The sequence below is a fragment of the Leucopleurus acutus genome (assembly GCF_964270905.1).
Source record: "Leucopleurus acutus genome assembly, chromosome: 10".
Lineage (NCBI taxonomy): Eukaryota > Metazoa > Chordata > Mammalia > Artiodactyla > Delphinidae > Leucopleurus > Leucopleurus acutus.
The window spans coordinates 70,448,218-70,475,333 of NC_139153.1; the positions used below are offsets into that span (position 1 = coordinate 70,448,218).

At 48.7% G+C, this 27,116-nt stretch overlaps 1 protein-coding gene across 5 annotated transcripts in view; it reads left to right on the top strand.

Moving 5' to 3' along the window:
- Nucleotides 1-6,696: 6,696 nt before the first annotated feature.
- The window catches only part of DAAM2 (dishevelled associated activator of morphogenesis 2), a 113,499-nt gene continuing 93,079 nt past the window's right edge, over nt 6,697-27,116 (top strand). For 3 of the 5 annotated variants that reach the window (XR_014326490.1, XM_082847519.1, XM_082847522.1), the window contains exon 1: nt 6,697-6,788. The gene's annotated coding sequence lies outside the window, so the exon portion shown is untranslated. Of the gene's footprint in view, nt 6,789-6,943; nt 7,471-15,768; nt 16,599-27,116 lie in introns of those variants that run through there. The other 2 variants (XM_082847521.1, XM_082847520.1) reach the window with 2 other exon arrangements.

Genomic DNA, 27,116 nt, shown 5'->3' on the forward strand with positions numbered 1-27,116 from the left:
TGTGATTGTATACACACACAGCTGAAGAGTTGAGTTGCTGAGAACTTTCCAAAAGAAATGAATGGGATAAAACAGATTGCCAAGTTACTGAGTGGTAATTAAGAACAGATTCCTAACATCATCACTCTGCCATTTTTAAGATATTTTCCTTTAAAAGACAAAACCACCGAATGATGAAATGTGTCATGCTTCTCCTGATGTCCCTTAGTCTTCCAAAAATCCCTGCTCAGTTGCATACACACCTATACGCCAGCCCAGTCACACAGACCCAAAGATTGTAAGCAGTCTCAAATTATTTTTCAATGGAGAAAAATGAGCGTGTGTGTGTGTGTGTGTGTGTGTGTGTTACCCATTTTCATTCCCAGTATAGGTCAGTTGGGAAGATTTCTTTCTCTCAAACATTTCAAAATACAATGGCACCTTGAAGCTGACTGGAGCATTTAGCTCTGAGCATTATTTTTCAAAGGGTTTTGAGCTACTGAAAATGGGACCGTCATGGGAGTTTGTATGCAGCCCTGACTGCAAGGACTCTGGCTCCAGAAATAACATAAGCAGCCGTGGCTACTCGCGGGCATGGCCTTGGGGACCCTGGGCTCTGATCACACATTGTCTATGGGGGTCAGGAAGGAATTCCACCCCCTTTCTCACCCACTCAAGCACTCTGCACACTGTGTACCATAGCCCATCCCACATCTGGCCAGGTGTGGTGTCTTACTGGCCTCTGCCGGGGGCGGGGGGGGGCACATACCGGATTAGACACACGCACAGCCTGCCTTGCCGTGGGGATGGAGGGCTGCCGCCACGATGTCCCAGGATTGTGTGTCTTGTGGTTAAACACTTAGGATTTTGACGTAGGCAAGGCAGCAGAGCCGACCCTCAAAGCCGCTGCAAACAACCTGAGAAGGCTTCTCAGAAATGCAGTCCTGTGCCTCGGAAGGAGACAGCCTTTATGGGGGCAATTTTCCAATCGCTGCCTATTTGGTGTGGTCATGTCTGAGCCAGGGGAGGTTTCCTGGCAAACTCCAGGCAAAGATGTTTGCAGAGAGCTGGATGTCAGGAACCTAGTGAATTGTACATTAATGTTAAGTGCATTCTTGGTATTAACTAACAGAAGAGCTGTGTGTGTGGGTTTGGGGGGGAGATGGGAAAAGGCAAAGAGAGGAAGAGGCATGTAAGAATAATGGTCATCTGTAATTACAAACATTCTATAATTCAATCCTCACTCTGGCACCATGGGGTTGATCCTCCTATTATTCCATATTTTTTCAGAGAAGCTAAATGATGCTCTTACTAGCTGTAAGAGCTACAGCTGGGATTAGAAACCAGGCTTTTCTGATGCCATATTCTAACGCCTTTCTACAAACCTCCCACCATGATGAGAACCTAAAACATCTTCAAGCAGTTCATGTCCTATTGGCAGGTCCTTTCCAGGAAGAAACTGTGATACCTCTGACCTTCTTTCTTCAGTTCTAGCTTTAGAAGTTACTGTTGCTTAATGGAAGTCCAGGAGGCCTGTTCTAATCAATGGAGATTACATCCCTCAATATAGGTGAAAGAAGCAGGATGGGCCCATGATCAAAACACCTGATGTATGATGTGTCCGTGCTGAACTGGGCCCAGTTTACAACAAGCTTCTTCTGCCCTCTAGGCATTACCAGCACCCTTGATACAAAGTTTGGTACTTCCCTGATCAGAGCCTGGGGTCAGCAGGTGGAATCCGACAGCCTCAGTGGTGGAATGAGAGAGACCTCACAATTCTTAGCGATCCTCTTCCTCTCCAGTCTCAGAAGAACTCGTTGAAGTAGGGACTTTCAATCCATTTGCCTCATTTAACCTTGTCAACAATCCTTTGGGATGGAATGTTCTTCATCCCATGTTATTGCTGAGGAACTGTATTAGTCAAGGTTCTCCAGATAAATAGAACCAACAGGATGTGTGTGTGTGTGTGTGTGTGTGTGTGTGTGTGTGTGTGTGTGTGTGTGTGTGTATAAATAGACAGACAGATAGATTTTAAGGAATTGGCTCATGTAATTGTGGAGGCTTGATGAGCTCCAAATCTGACGTGGTAGGCTGGCAGGCTGGAGATCCAGAGAAGAGTTGAAGTTCAAGTCTGAAGGTTGTCTGCTGGCAGAATCCTGGAGGTCAGCCTTTGTTCTATTATGGCCTTCAACTGATTGAATGAGGCCCACCCACATTATAGAGGTTCCCCAATTTAAATGTTTATCTCATCCAAAAAACACCCTCATGGAAATATCCAGAACAATGTTTGACCAAATATTTGGACACTGTGGCCCAGCCAAGTTGACACATAAAATTAACCATCACAAACACGAAGCTTCAGAAAGTTACCTGCTATGCTGAGCTCACACAGCAGTGAGAGGCCAGGCTGGGGATTTAACCAGCGTCTCTGATTCTAACACCTGAGTTCTTTCACCATCTTCTTGAGCCCGTGTCAGTAAATTGGGGAAGGGCATCTGTTAATCATCACAATGATTGGATGGCTACTCATGGGATCCTCATTGATCCTTCACAAGGGTTTGGCTGAATGCTCCCAGGATCTGTGTGGTATAGACTAGGAGCTCTGGCCCTGGGAAGTGGGCAAGGAGGGACCTTTGTAAAGCCTACTTCTCCCACGAGTCAGCTGGGCCTCGGAGGTACATGGTTGGCTTTGGAAGCAGGGACAAGCTTGCTGAACTATTTGAGGATGCCTCTGGGAGCAGCTGGAATTTTCCAGATGAGCAGTGTGCTGCACAGAGCCTCACTGTGTGTTCAGGGAACATTCCCGGGATACGCAGGTGACTGACGTGAAGAAAGATGGAGCTGCCCCCAACCCCTGGGGCAGTCTTGAGAACAGATTACCACCCCCTACATTAGGGTTCTGTGTGTGATAGTGTTGGGGGTAGGGGCTCCATCTTTCTTCATCTGAACCAGATGATCTTGGAAGGGGCCCTCCCACTTTACAGATTCTTCAGGGCTCACCAACCTCTAAAACAGCCTCTTAGCATTGAGAGCCACATATTTTATAAGCTTTACCTGTTCCTCTTCCCAACAGAACCCAAGTAAGCTCACCTGGGGAGGGATGGAGACACGCCCCCTCCCCCAGACCTGGAATATTCTTCCCCTGTTCCCATCATCGCCCACCACCTCTAAGTCTCTGGCCCTCTCTCGCCTCATCTTTAATACCTTTCTTTCTCTCACTTTGCCTGGAATAAGTTAACGAGGATATTCTAAAAGGAGTTAATTCGAAAAGGAGTTAACGAGGCTATTCTATTTCTCATTGGGTGTGCCTCTTCATTTCTGTTGTGTCTGCTCCTGCTAACTTCCATTAATTCTGCTACATTTCCTTCTGACTGTGGACAAGTAGATTGGCCTGTGGGGTGATCTCCACGGGAGAATGATCACACCACAGCTCCTGATACTAGAAATGAGTCAGTCACAAAGACCTCTTATGCTTTAGTCACTTTCCTGCACCTTTTTTACACTAATCATTAAAAATAGACACCATTTATCTACTACTTGCCATATGCTGGGCAATATAGACAAAAATAGTTGGAAAAGCAGGATTAAAGTTGAGAGGAAAATGGTGGTTGGAATGTAGATTTGGATGTAGAGACAATGGGTGACCTTCCCAGACAGTCGTGGAGCCTGTGGTGGGACTCAAAAGAAAGGAGGAAATCACAAGAGGAGAGTCGGTGATGGGCAAGAGAAGGATGGTGGCTGATAGATCCCTGGGGAACATCCACATCCAGGTGGAAGAAGGACCAGGGAGAGAAACTGCACAAGGGAAGTTGTCATGCTGGGAAGATGGCCCTGAGAGAGGGGAGTGCTTCCAGAAAGGGGTGGTGTAAATACCTCAAAGGATGTGACAATGAAGAGTGACAAGACCGGATTCAACTAAAAGGCCATGTGACCTTAGAAAGAGCAACTTTCTAAGGGATTCAGGGCAGGATGTCAGAGTATAGCTGGAAGGTGAGAGGGATTCAGGGTGACGATGGACTGGACTTAATTCCCCAGGTGGACTGTGATACGTTCTAGTTCCAGAATTTACTTTCAATCTCTTTCATCTTGGTTGAATTAAATAGAATTCATGCCAACTTAGGAGTAATAAGGATTCTTTATTGGACTTTGTTGTTGGGTTATGGACGTTGTTGCAGAAAATACACAGAACTGGAGTCAGAAGAACTAGGTTAGGATCCAAGGGTCCCTTATTTTGTTGACTGTGTGATCTTGGGCAGGATATTTATCAAATCTGGCTTCTTCTCTTATTTAAAAAATGGAGGTTATAGTGATACTTCTCCAGATTGTGAGGTTCACAGGAGATATATGTGAATAGGCTTTGAAAACTATAAAGAATGATGTCAGCATAAGGTTAAAAAGAACTGTCGTGCTTATGAGCTAATGCTCAGGAATCATCACAATATTATATTTTGGTGGATAGACGGGAGTATATCAGGTAAGATTATACTTGGCTGTAAAAAACACAAGACTCAACTATTATAACTTGAACACATAGGAGTTTTTCTCACCTGACAAGAAGTCAGAGGAAAGTTCAGCCACTTACGGATGTCATCTAGGGCCTCAGCTCCTTTTACGTTCCCGCCTCGCCATCCTGAAGTGAGTGGCTTTTTTTTCGAGGTTGCAAGATGGCTGTTGTACCTCCAGGCATCATATCTATGTCCTAAGAGAGAAGAAATGGGGGAAGGAGGAATAGCGAGTGTCAAAGGGGCATGCCATCTGAATCTGACTTTTTTTTTTTTTTTTTTGCGGTACGCGGGCCTCTCACTGTTGTGGCCTCTCCCGTTGCGGAGCACAGGCTCCGGACGCGCAGGCTCAGTGGCCATGGCTCACGGGCCCAGCCGCTCCGCAGCATGTGGGATCTTCCCGGACCGGGGCACGAACCCGCGTCCCCTGCATCGGCAGGCGGACTCTCAACCACTGCGCCACCAAGGAAGCCCCTGAATCTGACATTTTCTTAAAGAGTCTTTGTGGAAGCTGACCTCTGCTTTCTGCATGCCAACCTCACTGTCCAGAACTGGGTTTCATAGCCATCTCTAGCTACAAGGGAGTCCGGGATGGTGAATATTGGAGGCTTCCAGTTTCTTTAGCTGAGGAAGGCAAGGGAGAAGGGGCTTGTCAATGGCTTTTGGAAGCCAATGTGCAGTGTCCACCACAGAGCAGAGCTCACCCTGCCAAGGGAACTTTGATGTGAGGAAGGGGATGGAGGGATGTGGCAGTGGGTATGATGCTCAGGAGGGCAACTTGACAGTGACCAAACAGCAGGGCTCTGGGCCCTCTGTGGCTTAGACCAAAACATCTTGGCTGTCTCCCACTGAGAGGCCCAGCCCCAAGGCTTGGCTCTTTTTGGCAATCAGCCCTAACCAACTGCCGCCAAAGGGGTAAACACATTCCAAGTCCTCGAGTCTCTGCTGCACTGTAACGTGGTTAGAACCACACCCCCACCTGGGCTAACAGGAAGCTCACTGGAGTTGTGTTGTTTTCGTGATGATTTGTGGTTATCCGTGCTCATTCTCCTTAATGAGGAGTTGAATACCTACACACTTACGTTATCCAACTGTACAAGCAATTTGCATCCCCTGCGTGTCATTTTTCAGTTCATTCTCCAGTCTTTGGGAACCATGTAGGATAAGGCATGACACTCTCTTTCTCTCCACTCTTCAAAGATGGTCTTTAAACCAAGCCATTTCCCTAAACCCCTTCAGCTAGATGGAGAAACAGATGACCATTAGAATCCAGACCTAGAAAAGTCTACCTGGGTCAACACCCAGCATGGGCACCATCCGCTTGCTCACTCCTGGGAGCGTGGGGGAAACAGAGAAGATCCAGACTCACCCTGAGGATGGTGTCCGTCATGGAGGAGACAGTTGTTCTTAACTAAGGCAATTTCCAGTCCAGACCAGCAGATGGATCACAACCACATTTAAGAAAAAAAATTAAAAGCAATTTAAAAAAGTATGAATAAGAGCTATTGTAAACGGCTCAAACTCTGTACGTAAGCAGTGAAGTAAGATGAACTGACTGGTACTGAGTTGGAAAAGCTGTACAGAGGCAGGGAGTGTGGAAAATAATTTAATAAAACGAAACTTTTTTTCACGCACCCACTCCCAAAGAAGAAATGGAAAAGTTGTTAGGGTGTGGACCAGGGCTTCTAATTAGCTGCTCTGTTCTTCCTGGACCAGGGCTTCTAATTAGCTGCTCTGTTATCCCCTTTCTTGCCCTAGCACCTTCCTGGCACTTAGTGTCCCCTGAAGGTACTTGGTCGAAGGAGAAGTCTCCCCACCCACCCCCAGCACCTGACCTCCCAGCCGGCTCAGACCAGGGGAGGAGTGAGGAGCAACCCACCCACCTCCTAGGTCACCACTTCTGCCTCCTTGACCCTTACATGTTTGCAAAACAGAGGGAGCCCTGAGAAGGCTCCTCGCCAGCGTTGGAAACAGCTACCCTCATTGTCTGCCTCGCCCTGCCGGCTGCGCTCTCCCTTCCTCCCTCCCCTGCTCTCTGTCTGAAAGTGTGAAAATTACAAATCCCAAGGAACTGCAATCAGAACTCTACCTAGGGAAAATTCAGAGTATCCTGGCCATAAATATCCCGCTCCAAGACGCCTGACGTCAGAGCGGGGCGGGCGGGCGCGGGGCCGGCCCAGGGGGAGCGGCGAGGTTTCGGTCGGAAGACTGCGAACTCAGTTCAGCGCGGAGCCGGCGCGGCGGGCGGCGGGCGCGCAGCCGGGCGCGGGGCTGCGGGAGCGGCGGACGCGCCATGGGCGCCCCGGGGTAAGTGCGGCCGTCCGGCTCTCCTCCCTGCTTCGCGTCCGGGGGCGGGGAGACCGCGGGAGACTTTCCGGGGCACTCCCCCACTGCTCTCCCCCTCTACTTTCTTTCCGACGCTGAAAGGGGATTGGAAAGGCAGCGGCTCCACGGGCTGCCTGTTTTGTTTCTCCAAAGTGCTTGCGGGAGCCGCCGAGGATACTTGAGTGGGGCTCCCCGGGCCTGCGTGCGTGTCTGCGCCGATGGGTGTGATTTGCGTGTCTGTCTGGATGGGCACATCTGGACACAGGAAATGTCTTTGGAAAACTTAAAAAAAAAAAGTTTGTGGCTTTGAAATCTGATTCCTTGTTGTCACAAGTGGACAGACATAGCCGGTGCCCCCCAAACGGACAACTTTTTGGTGGCGGCTTTTCCCGGTTCCTTCGGGTGATTTAACTCTTTAAAGCCCCCGGCTCCCACTTGCAAGCCTGGCTCCTGGCCAGCAGGCTGGGCAGAGGGAGCGGGGAGGTTCTTGCTCTCAGAAGCAGTGGGACTTGGGAGAGGGAAGGAGCATCCCAGGAGAGGGGTCCTGAGTGGGGAATCCCAGCACCTGCGACTGCTGCCCATCCATCCGCCTGCTGTGGCCCTGACAGCGCCAGGCATTGCAGCTTTGACTTAACCGCGAAGGAAGGATCTGGTCTGGAGACAGGTAATTGCAAAGGGAAGGAGGAGGAGGTGGTGGCCAGGACCGAGGCTCCGTGTCCAGCCCTGCCGGAGAGTGGAATGGACGTGTCTGCCACATGTGCCCACGGTGGGGGCCGTTGAGGGTTTTCTGGGAGCGCCCTGGTGCCCCAAACAAGATGCAAGCTCGTAACATAAAGAAACATGTCTGAGCTGTGGGGTGGAGGAAGGGGAGTGGTGGGGGAGAGGGAGAGAGATTTTTATCAAAATTGAACACAGATTTTTGAGGTCTGGGCTTGATTTAACTCTTCTCTCTCTGCCTTGGCCACTTTTCCACAGTCCTGTGGTGGATTTGCAAAGTTCCTGGGAAGGTGGGAAGGAAAAAACAAAAAAATCACACCTCTCCAGGAAAGAGGCCCTGGAGATTTTCCTTAAAGCCTACAAGGGAAAGAGAGCAACTTCCCATCTTTAAATAGTTTCAAGTTTTGAGTTGCTCCCCTCCTTTCCGAGTTTGGTGTCAGTTTCTCGGATTTCTCTGAAAAGTTGGCAGAAGGAGGGAATGGATTTCCCCTAGGTCGCAGAGGGGGAATTGTGCCCTACTGAGCGTAGGCGGACGCGGGGCTGTGTGGATCCACCAGCCCTGGGTTGCCCAGTGCACGCACTGGATGTCAATCGTTGTTCCACAAAGAGAGCCCTTTCAGCTTCATCCCGCGTCTCTGGTTTTGTATTTTGCAGCAGAACCAACCTACGATGTTTGGGTGGGGGGAAGATTACTGGACTCTCCCTGTGTCCTAGAAGAAAGGAGAGAATAACAATAGAGGGACAGGGAGGAAATCTGGATACAGAAAGGACCCACAGGAAGTCGAAGATTTGGGAAGGATTTTAGAAATTATACAAATTGACCCCTAGGGAAGAGCTATAAAAGACTGAGCAGACAGCAATGTCAGCTATAGACTCCTTTAACTTCAGGAGTATGTCTTCAACTTGAGTGCAGAGAAGAAGAAGGAGATCGCGCTAAGGGCCGTGTAAACAAAAGTGCGTGTGTGCGTGGGTAGCGGGGTACCTGCGAGATGCACGTGTAGGCGCTTGTTTCTGTATTGGTGACTGCGTGGGGGTGGTCGTGGCCTCAGGCCTGGAAGTGTAAACGGGCCATTTCTCAGTTGCTCTGGGAGCTGCATCGACCCCCATCTCTCCCTTTTTTTAAAAACAACAACAACTGTGCTATGATTTTCGTGTTCCCTGGTAGTTGCACGCTGCGGCTCCTAACTCCTAGCTGAGTTTACAGAGCTTTTCGACCAGACCCTCCGATGCGGAGGGAATACTCGTGCCCCCATCAGGACAAAAAGAGGAGAGAAACTTCTCCTGGGCCTTAGAACTGAGAAGAGAGTCAGGAGTTCAGGAAGGGGGAGGGTGTGAGGGGGGTGACCAGTAGAAAGGCCGGTGGAGGTGGAGGTTTTTAGTTTTGGTGAGTGTAGGGGAGGTTGAAAGACTACTGCTTTCTGTGGGAAAATGTCCCCTCCCCAGTCTTCTTTCCCAACCCCCTGTCCCCAAAGTGTTTTGACACAAAACAGGTTAAACTTTTGCCATTACTGAAGAGCCCTGGAACCAGAGGTAAAGAAGAGGGTGGGGCGAAGCATAGGCGGTCAGGAGGGTGCAAAGATCGTCAGTAGGCCCAGGCTGGCGTCTTTCTTACAGTGCAGCTGATGGAAGTAATGATTTAAATATTCCCACTCATTCCCACCATGTGCAGATAGAAGACTGAGTACCCAGGAGTGGAGGGGACCCATCTGGGAATCTAGGGTGGTCTCTTGTCCCAGCACAGGACGCCTCGGGGACAGCTGAGGGTGAGATCTGGGCTCTCAACTCTTTCATCACCCTCTCTGGAGGGTCAGTGGAATCCTGATCCTTTTGAGTTTGCTCCGGGGAACATTTCACCAACTTCAGACCAGGGACGGATTCTCAGGCCGCTGACTCTTGGGCTGATATGGAAGCCTGCTCACTGGCCCTTCTATCAGCTCAAGCTTCTGGCCCACGCTTTGGTCATCTCTGAGATCAGAATGCGTAGGGTGCATTCTCAGGCTCTCCAGAAGGCCCAAGGGGCAGAGGCACCTGACAGAAAGAACCACTTGGGGGATGTCCTTGGCTTTGACAGCAGATGACCCTCTGAACATCCACAGCCAGAGTCTCTGTGTTCAGGGACTCTGTGTCCTTCGGCTCTGCATTTCAAATGCAGCCTGGACCACAGGAAGAGTACAGACATCAGAGCAGTCTGCCCTGGGAGAGAGCTAGTAACCTGGGATACGTTACTTATTCTGTCTGAGCTTAAGCCGCAGTTGATACTTACCTCACGAGGTTGTCACAAACATGATATTTATGCAAAGGGACTAAAACAGAGCTAGGAATGTCGTAGACCCTTCATAAAGGGAATCCCATAATTTTATTTTCCAGTTTTTTAGCCATCAGGAGCCCGTGTGGTTTGGAAAGGACCTCTTGCCAAATCTGGCTACGTATTTTCCATTATTGAAGGCCGTTGGGTGGAGTTTCTAGGGCTCAGGTCACCCTTACTTCCTCCCTCTAGAAACATCGGCTAGTGGGGATTATCCGGGAGTGTGGCCGGTTCGTTAACCTGAGGGGCGGGAGAGGGCACGAGGCATCCTGGATATCTGGTCTGGAAGCCACTCCTGTGTTTGAGCTCTTGGGAGGGAAGAGGGCAGCAGAGCCAGTTGTATGTGTGTGGCTGGGGGCAGCGGGTGGGAAGGTGGGAGGGGGACAGGAAGATCAAGGACCAATGGAGTCTTGAAAGACAGGCCGGAGGTCAGAGGAAGTCACTGCTCCTCAAGCGTGCTCAGGTCAGAGTGAGAGGGGAGAATCTGATGGGTTGTAAAACTGGAAGCTTTAGCCATCTGTAAACATCTTGGTGGGCAGGGGCTGGGGAGGCTGCCCCCTCCCACATCGACACGCTGTCTGGTGGTGTGGCGTGGCTGGTCCAAAGGACAGAAAGAGCATCTGATGTGGAGAGAGCAGCTGCAGGTTCTCTTGGCCCATCTCAGAGCTTCTAAGTTATCCTTCAAGTTGACATTTAAGACTTTGAAGATCGCATTTGTTTCTGCTTTGTCCAAACTCTCTCTTTAACCATGGCCTGGGATGACTTTGCAGCTTTTAAGAGGCTCAGCCAGTGGCCAGCTTCTCTTGAGATGGCCCAGATTGGGGGTCGGTGAATTCCTCACTCCTGGCACCATCTGTTTCTCCAGACTCACTCCTCACATTTTTTCTGGTTTGTTTGTTTTCTTGTTTCATTATGAGGTTTTAAAACTGCACCATCCAAATGCTGTGCAGTGAGGAAATGCCTTTTCTTTCGACCCGTGGACCATCACGCTAGTGCTGGGTGAGACTTGTCAGACTATGGGCGTTAGCAGGTGTTGTGGAGTTCTTTCTGGGTCTCCCCCTCAAAAGAAAAGAAAAGAAAAGAAAAGAAACCTGGGAAAAAGAAACTCGAGGGAGTTCGGTAGCTCTTTGAATCCTGGCTGAAGAGGAGCTAAATTATTTGTAGGATGCCCCACGGGTCTGTGCAAAGAGCTTCAGAATCAACAAGACCCAGGTTTGAGTTCCGGAACCGTCGGGTCACAAGCTGTTCAGCCTCTGAGTCTTCTTCATCTGTCAGATGAGAACGGGAGGTGTTCTCACATCCCAGGGTTGTTCTGAAGATGAAATGGAATAATATATGGGAAGAACCTAGCACACTGATCAGTGCTCAGCAAAATGGTAATGTCCTTCCCTTTTTAGTTCTAAGCGCATGAAAGTACATGGGTTTGGACATTTGTCCATGAGTCAAAGTAAATAAGCCACTTATTCAAGGCTTCACAACAGTGCTTAAAGCTCAGCTATCCCTGCCTGGAGATGGAGACCTTCACTATAAAAGTGGGGCACAGATCTGCGCTCCCCATGCCAGACAAATGGCAGTCCCATGCGATGCTCTACGAGAACAAAGGAAAGACCACCAGGTCACTTACCCATAAACCTGGGCTATTAGTGAGCTACGCATAGAGCTTGCTTTAGAAATCCCAAACACTATCTTTGCCCAAAGAATCGAGGTCAAAACAGGAGGGAAACCACTGAGGTAGGACCAAGCATTAAAACTGAAAAATAATGGCACGATGACAATAATACCTGACATTTGTATAGCAGCCTGTAGGTTGAAAAGCACGTGGCCTCATTTCATCCTCATAACAATCCTATGAGATGCGTGTTATCCACATTTTACAGCTCAAACTGGGGGCTTAAAAGACTTACCCTCCCAGGGAGATCAGCTCGGTGCTTTGTGACCACCTAGAGGGGTGGGATAGGGAGGGTGAGAGGGAGACGCAAGAGGGAGGGGATATGGGGATATATTTATAGGTATAGCTGATTCACTTTGCTATACAGCAGAAACTAACACCACATTGTAAAGCAATTATACTCCAATAAAGATGTTAAAAAAAATCATCTTCACCTTTCAAAAAAAAAAAAAAGACTTCCCCTATTTCACACAGTAAGTGGAAGAAACAGGAGGTAAGCAGCTACCCAAGCAGTGTGTCTCAACCCCTCACCTGGGAAGCTTGTAAAATTATCAGTGCCTGGACCCCCACCCCCACCCCAGGCCAATTAAATTAGAATCTCTAGGGTGGGGGACCCAGGCACTGATTGTTCTACAAGTGCCCCAGGTGATGTGAAGGGTAAGTTGAGAGCCACGGGTCTAAGGGAATCCTGAAGAGGACCAAGGTGAGGAAGCAGGGTATCGAGCACAGGTGAAACAAACAACCAAATCATTGCTAGGATTTAAGCTCCATGAGGGTGGAGACTTGCGTGGTTCTCTCTCTACCCAGAACCTAGAACGTGCTGGGCATAAGGTAGACACTCGGTGAACGCTGGCTGAATGAATGAACAAACTACTCTAGATGGGGAGCCGACAATTTCAGCAGCCAAGTCCAGCCTGTCGCCTTGTCATGTAAGTAAACAGGCCTTGTATGTTATTGGCATGTAGCCATGGCGTTTCTTTATGTGTTGTCCGTGGCTGCTTTCATGTGAAAAGGGTGGAGTTGAGTGTTGAAACAGAGGCTGTGTAGTTCGCAGAGCTGAGAATATTTACTGTCTGGCCCTTTAACAGAAGAAGTTTGATGACTCCTGCCCTGGTTCTCAGAGTGACCAGAGCAAGGGTAGCGTAGGGAGGGCTGTTACAGCCTGGTGGTCAAGCATACGGATTCCAGAATCAGACAGACGTGTGTTTGAACCCTGTCTCTGCCGCTTACCTGTTGTAAGACCTTTCATATTATTTCACCTCTCTGAGCCTCAGTTTTCTCATCTGAAAAATGGGGAGGATAATAAGTAATACCGACCTCACAGGATGGTTGCGAAGATTGCCAGCCCCCGGCCTAGAGTAAGCATTCAGCAGACGGTAGCTAACCCACCTGTGATGGCTGTGGTTGTAGTTCCTGGCAACTACCCAGTCTGAAGGAAAACTAAAGTCAGAATCGAATCTAAATCTGGTGTCACGAACAGAATGAAGGATGCGGCAGGAAAAATAATCAGTCGGTAAGTTGGTGGGAGGGAGAAGGATTGACGTGAGGCTTTCGAGGTAAAGGGGGTCTTTTTAAGACAACACAGGTCAGGCCCCCCGACGTGTGAGTGAGGTGCTGTTTGGCTGACGGCTGTGTCAGCCAGTGACGCCCATCATCCCTCAAGGGTTAACTTAGGCTTTATTGCACTGAGTCTAGTCACAAGCATGTCCCACCTCTATGCCCTTGTTTGTAGTTCGTTCTACGTGAAAGGCCCTCCCCCAGTCCTCATATTCCTGGGCTCCTTGTCCTGCCAGGCTTGCTCAGGGGGCCCCTTTGCTCCCAAGCTCCCTTAGCACGCCTCCCCGCCACCCCCAGTCACCCCTCCCTCCTCCCTCCCACAAACTTAAACTGCAGCTCTGACGTAACATCTAACGCGCTGCGTCACAGTCAAGGCAGGACGGAGTCTCTGTCTTCTGAATGTTCGGAGCGCATTAAAGCCAAATTGCATTGTAGAAGCCACACCTGGTAGCCAAACAGTGTCCATTAAGCCCTTGGTTCGACTCAGTGACAGCTGAGTTAACTCTTGGGGAATCCATCCGGGACTTGCCCGGGAGCAAATCCCCATAGCCGACCAGATAGAGAAGAGCGGTCCAGCTTATAGACTCCGTGGGTCCTTTGTGTCCTCGTCCCTCCACGCTACGGTGGCTCCTGCCCCCTGGAACACCTCTCCTAAGGAGTAGCCAGGGACAGGGAAAGAGGGAAGAAACCTGAAACCGACTCTTTGACTTCTTGTCAGCAGATGTGGTGAGCAGTTGGGTTTTGGCTTCTCTGGGCTTTTCATGTCTATGTGCCAAAATAATTGTGAGTTGGCTTGGTGTGGTCAGCTTTCATTACCACGGCAACAGAGCGAGGCATGGCCACGGATAATCGCAAACAGCAGATAATTCACAGCATTTCCATCCAGATACATAACTCAGTGTTGTATAATTCTTATGGATTTTAGTGGCAGATTTATGTTGGTGGCAAATATATTATATATGGAATAATATTAAAATTGTTATTTTCTAATGATGCAGGAGAAGGCATAGAAGAATCTCAGCCTTAAATTAAATATTCCCTTTGAGCAATCCCAGACGGACAATTAGGAACTGATTTCTAAAGGGGAGGGAAGAGAGGGAATGAAATAGTATTTTTATAGAGCTCCCCGCTAGGCACATGGCACTGTGTCGATAATTTTTTAAAATAATTTTTAAAAATGTATTCTGTATTTGATTTTTCAGAATTATGACAGTAATTCTCGCTTGCTTAAACACATGAATCAATATCATGCAGAGATACAGAAAGACAAGTGGAAAACGAATAGCATCTCCACACCCTGGGAATTAATGTTTATAGTCTAGAGTTAATCATTCCCTATCTTTTCCTTTGTTCATACAAATACTACAGGTGTGTATGCATGTACGGTGGAGTCTTGTCTGAGTGTTTTTCACTGAGATGGAATCTGTGTATATTACTCTACAGTATACTTTTCTTCCCTTTGACCATTTATCAAGGTTGTCCCTACGATGGATGGAACTCTATTTTTTTCTGATTTCTTTATGCCTAGACACACACAGCTCTATATATCAGTATTTGAGGTCATGCCGTTCTTGTAGCGAGGTTCAATTTTTTTTTTATCAGTCAGTTGTTAAACGTGGTTTCATCCTGGGTGATCACCGGTTTGGGTCCCTGAGTCTGACATACCAAGCATCCGTCACCCAGGAGAGCTGAGTGGTGGATGTACCTAGTCTGTGACCATCCTGGCTGTGGCTGCGTGCTGTGTGTGGCCCTTGTTTGTCCCCTAGGGAAGCTGTTGAGCGTCAGGCCCTGTGGCTGCCCCCTCCTTCTCATCCGATTCAGTCTTCCCTCCTTGGGTCTCCTCAGTCGCTGCCTATGTAGGAAGAGCAGCAGGAAACACCAAAGATGGATACGTTGGACTGGTGAACAGTGTTGATGGAGCAAGTCAGGCAGTGCGGGGTAATGGTTGGGTGGGTGGACCCTGCGCTTAGATCAGCGCACTGCACCCCCCGACCCCGCAGGACTGAGCCCCAGCGGCAGGCAGCGCTGGCAGTGGCCAGCCCTCTTTGGAATTGCCTTCGCCGAAGAGAACCGCCCCAGCGGCAGTCTCTCTACAGGGTCACCTGCATTCAGTGACCAGTGGGGCCCCTCTGCCCCAATGTGGGGAAATTCTAAAGGGCATCCCAGCTTCAGGGCTCCCCAGGGGGCCGGCTGAGGCCTTCCCTGAGGCCGCCTGGCAGCTGTACTTCTCCCTCTGCCCAGTGCTACCTCCTACCCGAACCTCCCACCCATGAGCGATTGATTCCAAGAACCCTTCCTACCTGCCCCAGAAGTTTTACTTATTTTCTGTGAAATTGTTTTGGAAGAGTCCGTTGTTTTCCAGATACTTGGTGGTGGCTATGTCAGAATATGGAAAAGTGCGTTTTTTCCTTGTGCTCTATTTTGTGTGTTTTCTAGGTGCGATCCCGCTGATTTCTCTACAGATAGAGTTGTTCCTAACTGGGAAGGCTGAACAGATATTTTGATTTTATTGCCAAATTTGTATTTGCCCCTGCTCCCTCCCCCAAACCCCCAATGCCAGGCTGAGAGGTGTGGGCGTATCAGGGTTGGAAGCGTGACCAGATGGCTTTGTTGGCATCCTGCCTGGAGACGGGCTGGACAAGTTGCCCTTTGGGAATTCCTCTCTATCTTACCAGTGCTTCTGCTATATAAAGGGGGTGGTCTCAGGGGGCTCTTCTGGCCCACTGGGAGCCACCTTCCTGCCTGTATAGGTTTTCGCATCATGCCTGCCTGGGTCTCTGCCGGATCTGATTCGTCCTTACGGGGGTGTTTGTTTCTTACTGCTTTGTCCCAAGCAAGGGAGGTCTTTGGTGCTGCGTACTGAACATTCCACCTTCCGGATTCTGTACACTGATTGGCTGCCTGAGTGCCAAAGCAAAGCTTGCCCGCATGATGGATTCCCGATGGGCCAGACTTGGGGACACAGACTCACAGCTTACGTCTGACGCCATTCCTGGGCATCAGTGTCAACACTCCCTCCCTCCCTTCCTCTCAGACACCACAGCCCCCAGCCCCAAGTTCCCCTGATTAGGCAGCGAGGGAAGGGAGTGATTCCAGGTCAGTGGGAAGATCCCTCAGTATCTCCACAGTGCCAGAGGCAGCTTTGAAGTTCATTTGAAGCAAATTCAGAGTTTCTGTGGACTTTGGTCAGTGGACTTTGGGCAGTAGAAAGGCCAAGCCATTTTAACTCTTCTTTTCCTTTTTTTTTTTTTTAAATCTCCATCAATATATTTATCAGTCTGTTCCCTATCATGTGACATTGGGCTGGCAGCTGCCCAGAGAGAGCTAGGAATTGCCTCTGCCTTTCTGAGACACTCAGTTGATAATTTACCATTACCACTGCCCTGAACAGAGGTGATGTTATTGATGTCTGTGGGCTGCCTACATGGAAGCTGGGACTTACAGCTGATAAACAGACCAGACTTCTGAGTAGAAAGCTGTGGGTCAGAGCGTAGACACTGGCTTCAGATTCTGGCTCCACTACATGTTAGCGGTGTGGCCTTGCGTGAGTTACTTCATCTCTCTGTGCCTTAATTTCCTTATCTGTAAAATGGCTTGTTATGAAGATAAAGTTAATGCATGATTTGGTAAAAAGAAAAAAATAGTACTTGAAACCATGGCTGTCGCATAGTAAGTACTAGGAAGTGTTAGTGATGATGATGATGGAGCTGATGATGGAGAACAGGGACCCAGCCTCACGAGCTCTGTTGGCCCTGCATCCTGCACGATGCTCGGCCCAGAGCTGGGGCCCGATGAGCATTTATCAAGTAAAACATGCCACTGCCTTTTCCCAGGTGTCTACCGCCTGCTTAGTCTGCTCAACTCTCTACCAAAAAGATATGTTTTACATTTAGAATGTTTATTTCATTTAAAATTTTTATTGAAGTTCGACATGATTCAGAAAATACAGCTTCTAAGTATACAGCTCAATGGGTTTTCACACCTGTTTAACCAGCATCTAGATCAAGAAACACAACATTCCAAAGCTCCCACCTCCCCCATCCCGAGAAGTCCCTTGTGTCCCCTTCCGGTTACTCCCCTTCCATAATCCTAACTTCTAACAGCAAAGATTACTTTTGCCTGTTCTTGAACTTCAAGTAGATGGAATCGTACAGCGTGTACTCATTTATGTGTGTCTCCTTTTGCCCGGCACGATGTGTCGATGACTCCTTCCCATTGTTGTGTAGTATTCCATTATGGGACTATCTACACTTTATCCACTCTTCAGCTGGTGAGCATTTGGGTGGTTTCCAGGTTTGGGGCTGTTGTGAATAGGCCTTGCTGTGAACACTCGTGCACTTGTTCACGGGTAAAGAGAGGAATGCTTCTCTGTTGGTGTGTTCCTGGAAGTGGAACAGCTGGAACCTAGGGAATGCATGTGTTCAGCTTTGGGAGATATTGCCAAACAGCTTTATAGAGTGGCTGTACCATGTTTTCCACTTTCTGTAAAGACGAAGAAGGCGTTCTAACTTGGTAGCTTAGGGGCTTGAGGCCTGGTACTATCCTGGGCTTCCTGAAATGTGCATATCCTCCAAACTCTTGGTATCTGAGAGCTCACATGTTCTAGAAATCCTCGGGGTGGGGTGGGGTGGGGTGGGGGTAGGCATATCCTTTTTACCAGGCACTGTACTAGGTGTTTCACTTATACTCCTTCACCAAATCCTCGTAACCATCCCATGAGCTGAGATTGGTGTTATTAATCCCTCTTACAGATGAGGAAACGGGCTCAGAGCAATTGAGTGAGATACCTAAGATCCTACAGGAAGAAACTGTCAGAGGATGTAAAACAGGTGTACCTGCATCTAAAGCCATTTTAGGATCTGACGGTGAATCATTTTGGCTTTGGTGCTGACACCGGAGAGAAACACAGACCCTCTAGAACCTGTGTCAGCTGTGGGTGGTGGCTATGAGAAGACGTTCTGTGAGATGGAGCAGAAATAAGGCAACTCAATGACCTTGGGAGGTCAAATTGTTTTCCTGCCCAGGGACAGCTGGAGAAAGTCATAACTTTCCTGGAATGCGAGGGCGACCATGTCATTTGCTGTGTAAACCAGCACTCTTTCAAGAGCGAAAGGGCACTAACTGGATAGGACGCTGGGAAGCAGGCGTGAATTGGGACTGTCCCAGCTTTGCTCACCCCCCTGGAAGTCTGAGCGGGCATCCCTCTCCTGGTCAGTGGGCTGTACAGGTTCTTTTTAACCCTTTCAGAACACTGTCTCTCTGGACTCTGCCCTCATGTGACGTACTTCTAGTCTCTGTTTATCTTAAAAATGAGTCTGGTTTTCTTCTTCCCCTCTACACAACATTCCCCACTCAGATGGGGCTCTGACAAGGTGAGCTTCCTTTAACAGATCCTGTTACCACTGAGATGCATTTGCCCACGGACTAGAAGCTTCTAGAAGTCTAGGGCTGTGCCGTAGTCACTGTGGTATCTGTGGCACTTAGCCGGGTGACAGACACAGAGTTAGCACTCCAGGAATATTTGACTGTGTGTGACATTTATCCATGTGCTTGTTCGTTCATTCATTCATCGTTCATAAAACCAGAGCTTAGTTTAGATTCTATCCTCTTTTTTTGATCTGACGCCTATTCCACTGGTCCAGAAAGAAAAGTCAGTTGTGCGTGTGTGTGTGTGCGTGTGTGTGTGCGTGTGTGCGTGCACACAAAGGACAAAGAATAAAAGGGATCAACTTAATGAGTAGCAAACGCATCATGGAATTTGATGTCAGGATCTAGCTTTGAATTTCAGCCATCCACTAACGAGCTGCACTGGCTTAGATAAGCGATGTAGCAATTTAGCATTTCTGAGCCTCGGTTTCAGCCATGTGTGCAGTGGGAACGACAGTAATGCCCGGGGTAGAGGAGTGAAGTAAATCTATGATGCAGGGTATAGGGAACGTGCTCAGTACGCTGTGAAGTGCTGTGTAATTCCTAGCTGTTAGTGGTTGTGGTGGTTCAACAGCTATTTGAGAAGCACCAGTGGGAGGCGCTGTGTGCTGAGGCAGGTCCTGTGGAGCGCATCCCCCGTGAGCAAAATCTACCCCACCTCCAGGGTCTCTGGTCTCTCGGTGAGGCATCAGCGCGTACGTGGCAACCCCATGTGGCTGGGAGCTTTTATTAATAAATGAGGAAGGAATCAACAAATTCTTCAAGGTCTTAGGGATTTGATGTGGGTGTCAGAGATAAGGATGCAAAGGATAATTAATTTCTCATTAAGCCCACAGCTGCATTTTCACCAGAGCGACAGCAAGAAGCATTTAAGCGCTTATGTGTGTCCTGCAGTATCTTTGGTATAGTGTGGTGGCTTCTTGTGCAGATTTCTGGGGTCAAACTGCTGGGATGCAAGTTCAGATTCCACCCTTTATTAGAATGGTAGCCTTGGGCAGGTATTTATCCTCCCTGAGATTCATTTTCCTCATCTGTAAAATGGTGATAGTAATAGTTCCTACCTCCAAATGAGGACCAAAGTAAAGTACTTAGCGCAGTGCCTAGAGCACAGTATGTACTCCATAAACCTATGTTATCATTGGCCAAATAATTTGTTTTCCATGGAATACGAGGTACTGTATGGTGCTGATGCAATACATAGAGAAAGGAAGATTGTTTTGCGATGGGAGATGATGTCAGGGAAGGCTTCGTGGAAAAGAGGCATCCCCAAGGTTGGCTTCTTTTACACCCGGAGCAAAAAGGCAAAAAGTTTATGTCCATGATTACTCTGTTCTTAAAGCTCAGAGAAGAAGATTTAGCGTGGAAGAAATTCCTTTCCTTAAGACACATAAGTTGAATGCCTACTGGAACTTTGAAGTTGAATACCGTGTGTTCCCTGCCCTCATGCACTTCCAAACTGGTTCATCCATCCTTGTGCCAGGGACAGGGGATATTAAGATGAGTCCTCCAAATACTAACGGTGTTGTCGAGGAAGGATCTAAAAGTGAAGAATACGATCCCATGTCATCAGTGCCGTGAGTGGGAGATGCTCAAAGTTGAGAAACTTAGATTCCATTTAAGAGTGTTTGGGAATGTGAAGAAGTTATGGAATCTCCTTCCCAGTTGCTGTTGTGATGATAGGATGGTAAATACATGGTGCTTCCTGCAGCAGGAGGATGGACAAATGGTTCCTGGGGTTCCTTTGGTGCGTCTGTGATGTCCAGATAGTTGTGTGTCTTACAGGTAAAGGGCACAATGAACACACTCTGAACTTTTCCTAGACAGTGTTGACAGGGTCTACAGAAATGCATTTCTTACGTTGCCCAGGGATTGTTGGCATTTTTGTTTCATGGGCTTCATCTCTAATGTTATGACTCATTTAAAAAATCTCTATCTCAAAGCCAGTTTGCAAGAGGAAGTCTTCCCTCTGGCTCCGGCCACAGCCCCTCCTCCCTCTCCAAGTTTCCTAGTGAAGAAGTGAAGAAATACTATCCAACTTGTTCAAACTTTTATAAATTAAAAGAAAAATTCTTTTGGTTTTTCAAAGCATGCAAATGCAATTCTGAGACTGCAGTGATGCTATAGAATAGTAAACATGTGAATAAATGTTCAACCTGACTCGGAATCAGGGAATTACCGTAAACTGAAGTCTTAAGGAGACAGCCATTTCACACTCATCAGATTGCCGCCCCCCACCCCCGCCGCCAAATTATACTCCTCCCATTGTATATAGAGCCAAAGACAACTCCCGTTCACTAACGGTAGGAATTAAATTGGTACGGACACTTTGGGGAGCTATTGGCACAATCCAGTAAAGTTGAAGATATACTTACCCTACGACGCAGTGATTTCATTCCTATGTAAGTCTAGAGAAACTCTAATACATGTGGGAAAAAAAAAGACATGTTCAGGAATATTCATGATGGCATGTTTTTTTTAAGAGCTAGAAAACTACCCAAATGTCTCTCATCAACCAGAAGACTGATTACGTCATTTGATTTGTATGTACAATGGAATACTGTGGACTACAGTGAAAAATGAATAGACTGTGCTATAGGGATATAACCCCAGAAACGATATGAAGTGGAAAAAGCACGTTGCGGAAGAATGCCATTGCTATTAAATCATACAAAATGATATGCTTTTATTTACACACGTTTACCTGTGTAATTAAAGTGTAAAAAAACCATTATTTTGGAATAACCACCAAATTCAGAGAAGTAGCTCCCCCTAGGGAAGACAGGAAGGAAGACCAGGGAGGGGTACGCAGGGCTTCCGTTTGTATCTGCAGTATTTTATTGCTTGCGATGGCTACACACGTTTCTTATCTACATTTTGTAGAGGGGTAAAATATTTTCTAATTGAAAACAAGGCGATTTCTAAAACTGGGCACAAACTCCTGCTCCATCCCCTCTGCCTGTTGGCAGGCACACTGTAGAGTGACTGTGAAACTGCTCTCCATCTGCTCCAGGTCCATACGGGAAATTTGAGGTAGATGTGATCGTCTTCAAATGGAACGTTCTCCAAACATCTATCCGGACCCCGTCTGCACACGGTATTCACTGGTTTTTGACCTAAAAATCTTGACTTATTTTTTTCTGACTTGTGGGTTTGGTGGGATCAAATTTTGATATGTTGGTAGAGATGCAGAACAGGGCCATAGTAATAGAAACCAAACAGCAGCTCTCTGGCTCATTCTCTAGCAAACTGCTGGAGCCTCCTTTCATCCCATCTCTCCCTTGGGAGTTCCTGGGATCCCTTGCTGGTGCTGGCAGGTGACCACGGCCACAATCCTCACATCCCTTTGATAAGGACGTGGGACCAACATTCTCAAGTATTTTGACTGCCTGGGTTGGGGAGGGGGAAGAATCTCCCTCTCTGCGGGCTTCCCTGGTGGCGCAGTGGTTGAGAGTCCGCCTGCCGATGCAGGGGACACGGGCTCGTGCCCCGGTCCGGGAAGATCCCACATGCCGCGGAGCGGCTGCGCCCGTGAGCCATGGCCGCTAAGCCTGCACATCCGGAGCCTGTGCTCCGCCACGGGAGAGGCCGCAACAGTGAGAGGCCCGTGTACCACAAAAAAAAAAAAAAAAAAAAGAATCGCCCTCTCTGCACCATAACTGCCTGGTTTCAAATGAAGTTCTCCATCCCTTCTGAGTTCCATCCGTTCAGCCCTGGCTCTGTTGCTCTTACAAACATCCTCAAGTGGGAGGAAAGCACCCACCACTGGCACCTGCTTCACTTTCTTTTACTTGACAATGAAGCCCTGCTGACTTCTTCTCTAGGTGCCTGTTGAAATGCAGCCCATCCATCTCTTTTATGTGCCCTCCTCTTTTCTGCAGCCCCCTCTCCCTTGGAATCTGGTCCGGAGCTCAATCCCAGTGACACACGCCGTGTTGGCCTTGCGTGCCCTGTCCTGTGTTGTGCAGCCTCTGTCCTTGACCGTGACCCTCAATGCTCAGTGGTTCTGCACCAGTGAGCCCCCTTCTCTGGCTTGCGTGGTGCTTGCGCTGGGGACTGAAGCTGGGGGTGGCTTTCCTCCCTGCCTGCGGCTTATTTATACATCATATAATTCACCTTCATTAAATGGGAGAAAGTTGCACAAAACTGGGACTTCGGGGAGCAAATCCTAGGTACGTGGTTGCTCTGAGAATGGACACTGTAGTCCATATCAGGCTCTGGGCAGGAAACAGCTGGCACTCCCCAAAGAACTGAACTGATAAGAACGTAATGAGAGGGCTATTTGCAGAGAGATGAAGGGCTAAGGAGATGGTGAGGCCCCCAGGAGCCGACAACAGCAGGAAGCTCTTAATACTGTTACTCCTGCAGGGGCAGTGGGGAGGACTGGTGTTATCAGAGCCCTGTGGCAGCCGGAGCGGAGGAGGAAGGGCTGCTTGGCTGGAGCTGTGGCCCTAGAGGAACACAGCCCCTGCCAGAGCCATGGCTTAGCAGAGGGACAGTAAGGGAATAACACCTGAGATCTCTCTCCTCCCACCCTCCAATCCCCTGCTGTTGCTTCCCACTGGTCGAGTCCCACTGAGCAGCAGAAGCCCAGGAAGCTGGGTGATGGCCTTCTGGAGCGGCCAACCTTCCCATTCCCCCCCAGGGTGGGATCTTGGCAGAGAAGGGCAGGGAATGGAGGCAGAGGGGCAAGCAGAGAATAGGCAGCACCTTGTATATTCCTATGTGATGTGCAGTCATCATGTAACTAGAAAGACCAGGTGTAATGAGAAGTCCCCTGTGATTCAACCTGTAATAGCATTCGGGCGGTTTGGGCTATGGTTTGGGGGACTGGTTGACCCCTGGCTTAGATGGGTAAGCAAGGAAGGAGGTCTGGGAGGGAAAGGAACTGGGATTCGTGGTTATGGGTCATGGACTTCGTTCTGTGCTTTGAAAAGGAAGATGATTCGAATGAGACTCAGGGATTGCTGTTTATCATGCTCCAGGTAGTTCCCATACCTTAAAATGACTGAGCTTGGTGGTGGCAGGTTGTGGTCTTGAGACCTGTTCCGAGCCCAACCCAAGTGACACACACCATGTTGGTCTTGAGTGCCCTGATGGATATGCTGTGAGGCTGAGGACGCCCTTAGCTGGAGCTAATCTTCCCGGAGTTTTCCTCCTGGCTCCACTTTCATCCATATCCCTCGTTACCCTCGCCCTGAGGTTCCCCTGAACACATCTCACCTGTGAAGGCTGTGATCAATGTCAGAGAGGGAGCCTTGATCGAATGACCCTAATTGCAGAGACATGGTCTCTAAACACTGTGGCAAGGTACAGAGAAAGGAGAAAATAACATATCTGAACTCATAGGGGTACAGGGCCTGCCTTGGAGAATTCCCAATGCAGCATGTACGTGCCAAAGATAAGGGGCACCTGCAAAGCAACATATCGAGAGAAAGTTCACAATATATGAACAAAATGTGTACTTGGTAAAGAAGGGTAGGAGAATAGAGCCATTGAAGTTGGTGGGCTTTGGTAGCAGAGAGAGTAATAGCCCTCTGACCTTGCCTAAACATTTGACATCTCTCAGCAGGCCTCAGTTTCCTCATCTGTAAAATGGGCAAACTAAAGGTCTACTTCTCATTAGACAGCTGCAGGGGTTACATGGGAACATGATGTGAAGCACAGGGCCTAGCACACAGTAAAGGTTGGCTATTATCAACATCATTATTATTCCTGAAGGTGAATGCCAGTCACCACTTGGAAAGAGGAGTGAGGATTCCAAGATTCCAGAAGACTTGGCACCCCCTTGTGTCTTTTAATTGACCTAGTTCATTGCCCTATTCCAGCCAACCTCACAGGCCTCAGTTCTTTGACTCCCACTCATGTCCCGTCAAGGGTGACATGGGTGCTTGTGGACCTGTCCATCAGCTTGGTCCCCTCTAGGTGGAGAATCGTGAAATGTTCAGGAGGAAAAGTATGAAGGGTCCTCTTGTCTCGCATTTCCCAAACCGCATTTGATAAACCACTGGGTTCCCACAGTGGCCCTGGGAAGAAAGTTCTGTGGTTAAAGAAGTTGAAGCAGCCCTTCCATCTTTGCTCTTCTTTCTCTCACGGAGCTACAATGCTCAGAGAAGCACTGCAGTCAAAAACTGGTTTCACATTGTTTAAACTAGTACTCTCTCAATTTATTTATCTAAAGAGGACGTTTTCCATGGGACACCCCACAGGACTAGTGTTTTCAGGCGTATATCGGTTATAATTTGTGTTCAGCTACACGGTACAGAAGCCCAACTACATGGTACAGAAGCTTAACTAGGGTTCTTTACTCTTCTCATTTTTAGGACAGCAGATGCAGTCCTGAGTTGGCAGAGTGCCACCACAGTACCATGAGGAACCCAGGCTCCCTCTATGTCTCTACTTCAGCCTTCCTTAGAATGAGATTTTTGCCTTTGTGCTCACTGCCTCTTGGTTACAAGATGGCTGCATCACCACTAGCTTCACATCTGCATTCCAGGCAGGAAGAAAGAGAAGGACAAAGCACAAAAAGTGCATGTCAGCTAATTGTTTCTCTTTAACAAGCTTTTCTGAAATGCTTTTAACAAGCTTTTTTTTTAACCTCTAGAAACTGGTTAAAACTGTGCTAAGGAGAGACTTCAAACTAAAAGGGAGTCTGGGGAAAGGCCACAACAGTGAGAGGCTCGCGTACCGCAAAAAAAAAAAAAAAAAAAAGGGAGTCTGTGGGGAAGCTAAAAGCTTTTTAAATGGGCATTTTGCTACCTCAAACCAAAGCAGAGACCTCTTAGTATGGAAGAAGGAGAGAATTAACATTAGGTGGGCAATTCGCATCATGTGCCACGTTCATTGATCAAACCTTTGCTTCTCTCTTCAGTGGGTCGAATCTAAAAGCATCCCATGCAGAAGAAATAAAAACAAAGCAAGCAAAGAAACCAACCAACCTTTGTAATCAATAGAAAACACACATTCTAAGCAACAAGGCACTTGGGCCCACAGACTCATTGGGAAGATGCTGTTGGTGCCCCGTGCAGGTCTCGGGGCTGCCATGGGTATTCCAGCTAATGGCTCACACCTGTGGGGACTGCCCTGGGGTTATTGAACCCCCTCACCCCGAGGTGCCTGGGGATTACATCATGCTTACCCCACCCTCTCCTGCATCCTGTGGCCAGTGACTAACTGGCGAAAAGGTACAAAGGCCCTACTCCCTTGCCCCAAGCGGGGGCCGGGAGGCAAATGTGGCAGTGCCCTTCCTTCTCCAGAGCTCCCCACAGGATCAGGCTGAAGCTAGACGTCTCCTAAAACCACATACTCACCACATCCTTCCCCTGCCCTCTCTTCTTTCCCTCATTCCCTTCCTGGTTTCTCCTGAGAGCACGGCCTCAGTACATGACATATATATGAATCTCTGCTGTCTCAGGCTCTACTTCCAGGAAACTAGATCTAAGGTGTCCTGGGTCAAGCAGGGGGCGGGGGTCTGTGTGGTCTTCACTTCCTTCTAAGGGATTTGGTGTCAAACCTGTCCCCTCGGTCCTGTTTGTGGCCACTTTGACTTAGCCTGGGTGCCGTGGGGACAGCTCTGCATTTCACCTTGGTGATGGCTGTCGGGGGACAGCATCTTTGCAAATCCTGTCAAATATGTTTGGGCAGAACTCAGTGCAGGGCACTCAGCAGGCGGAGTCTAGCACTGTTATCTTCTCAAGGCAGATATCCTTAGAAACACTGATTTGCATTCTCGAGCCCACGAACTGTTTGAAAGGCCTTGTCATGTGTGGTGTGTGTGCGCGCGCGCGCACGCGCGATTTTCCATCTTGTGGCAATGGCAGTGGGGTATTTATAGCTGGACCTGCAGGGCCATTCTCACATGGCTAAAGAAAATGAAAACCTCATGCGGATTTTGTTTTGTTCACCCCCCCGCCCCCACCCCCAGCGCCTCTGCCATTGCGGACTCTCCGGTTCTTAAACCCTTGTTGTTGTAACTAGAGCCGCGGGCAGCATCGCTGCAATGGTGAGGTTATGTAAATTTACTATTTCAGGCAAAAGCGCCGGTTCTGCCCCAGTTAGGCCTAAGAGGGGACATTTGGGGTGAGCTTGCGGGTGACCCTAAGTGGCAGCCCCACCCGTCACCACTCTCTCTAGAAAGTCTCCCCGGATTAACTCTGTGGAATGTGGATTCCCCAGGTCACCCCATGATCCCTCTGCGCGTATGAGCTCCTTGGAAAGACAACTATTTTCTTTCCCCCTTGTGTTTTCGGTATTCTTAAGCCTTTCATGTCTGTGTTTTGCCTTCTTGGTTAGACAGAAAACACCCCGGGGGCCTGGTCTGTTTGCCCAGGTTAGTCTGAGCCTTTGGCAGCAGCTGTATGGGGAGCTTGGGGTGGGCGTGGCAAAGGCTGAGGCCCCTGCTTCCTCCAGATGGATGAGGAACTCCTGGGGTTCTCTGGGCAGCAAGGTCGGGGTGTTGACCTGATCTCTACGGAGAGGCCAGAGTGTTTCCTGACCATTTCAGCTGAGAAGGCCAAGGGACCCAGGACCCCTGTAGACCGTCTACCATTTCTTTCTGGTGACCTGGAACCCACACATTAGCACTTTGGATTAAAGCAGCTGGGGCTGCAGAGGGTCTGCGCTGTGGCCTGGGGAGGGG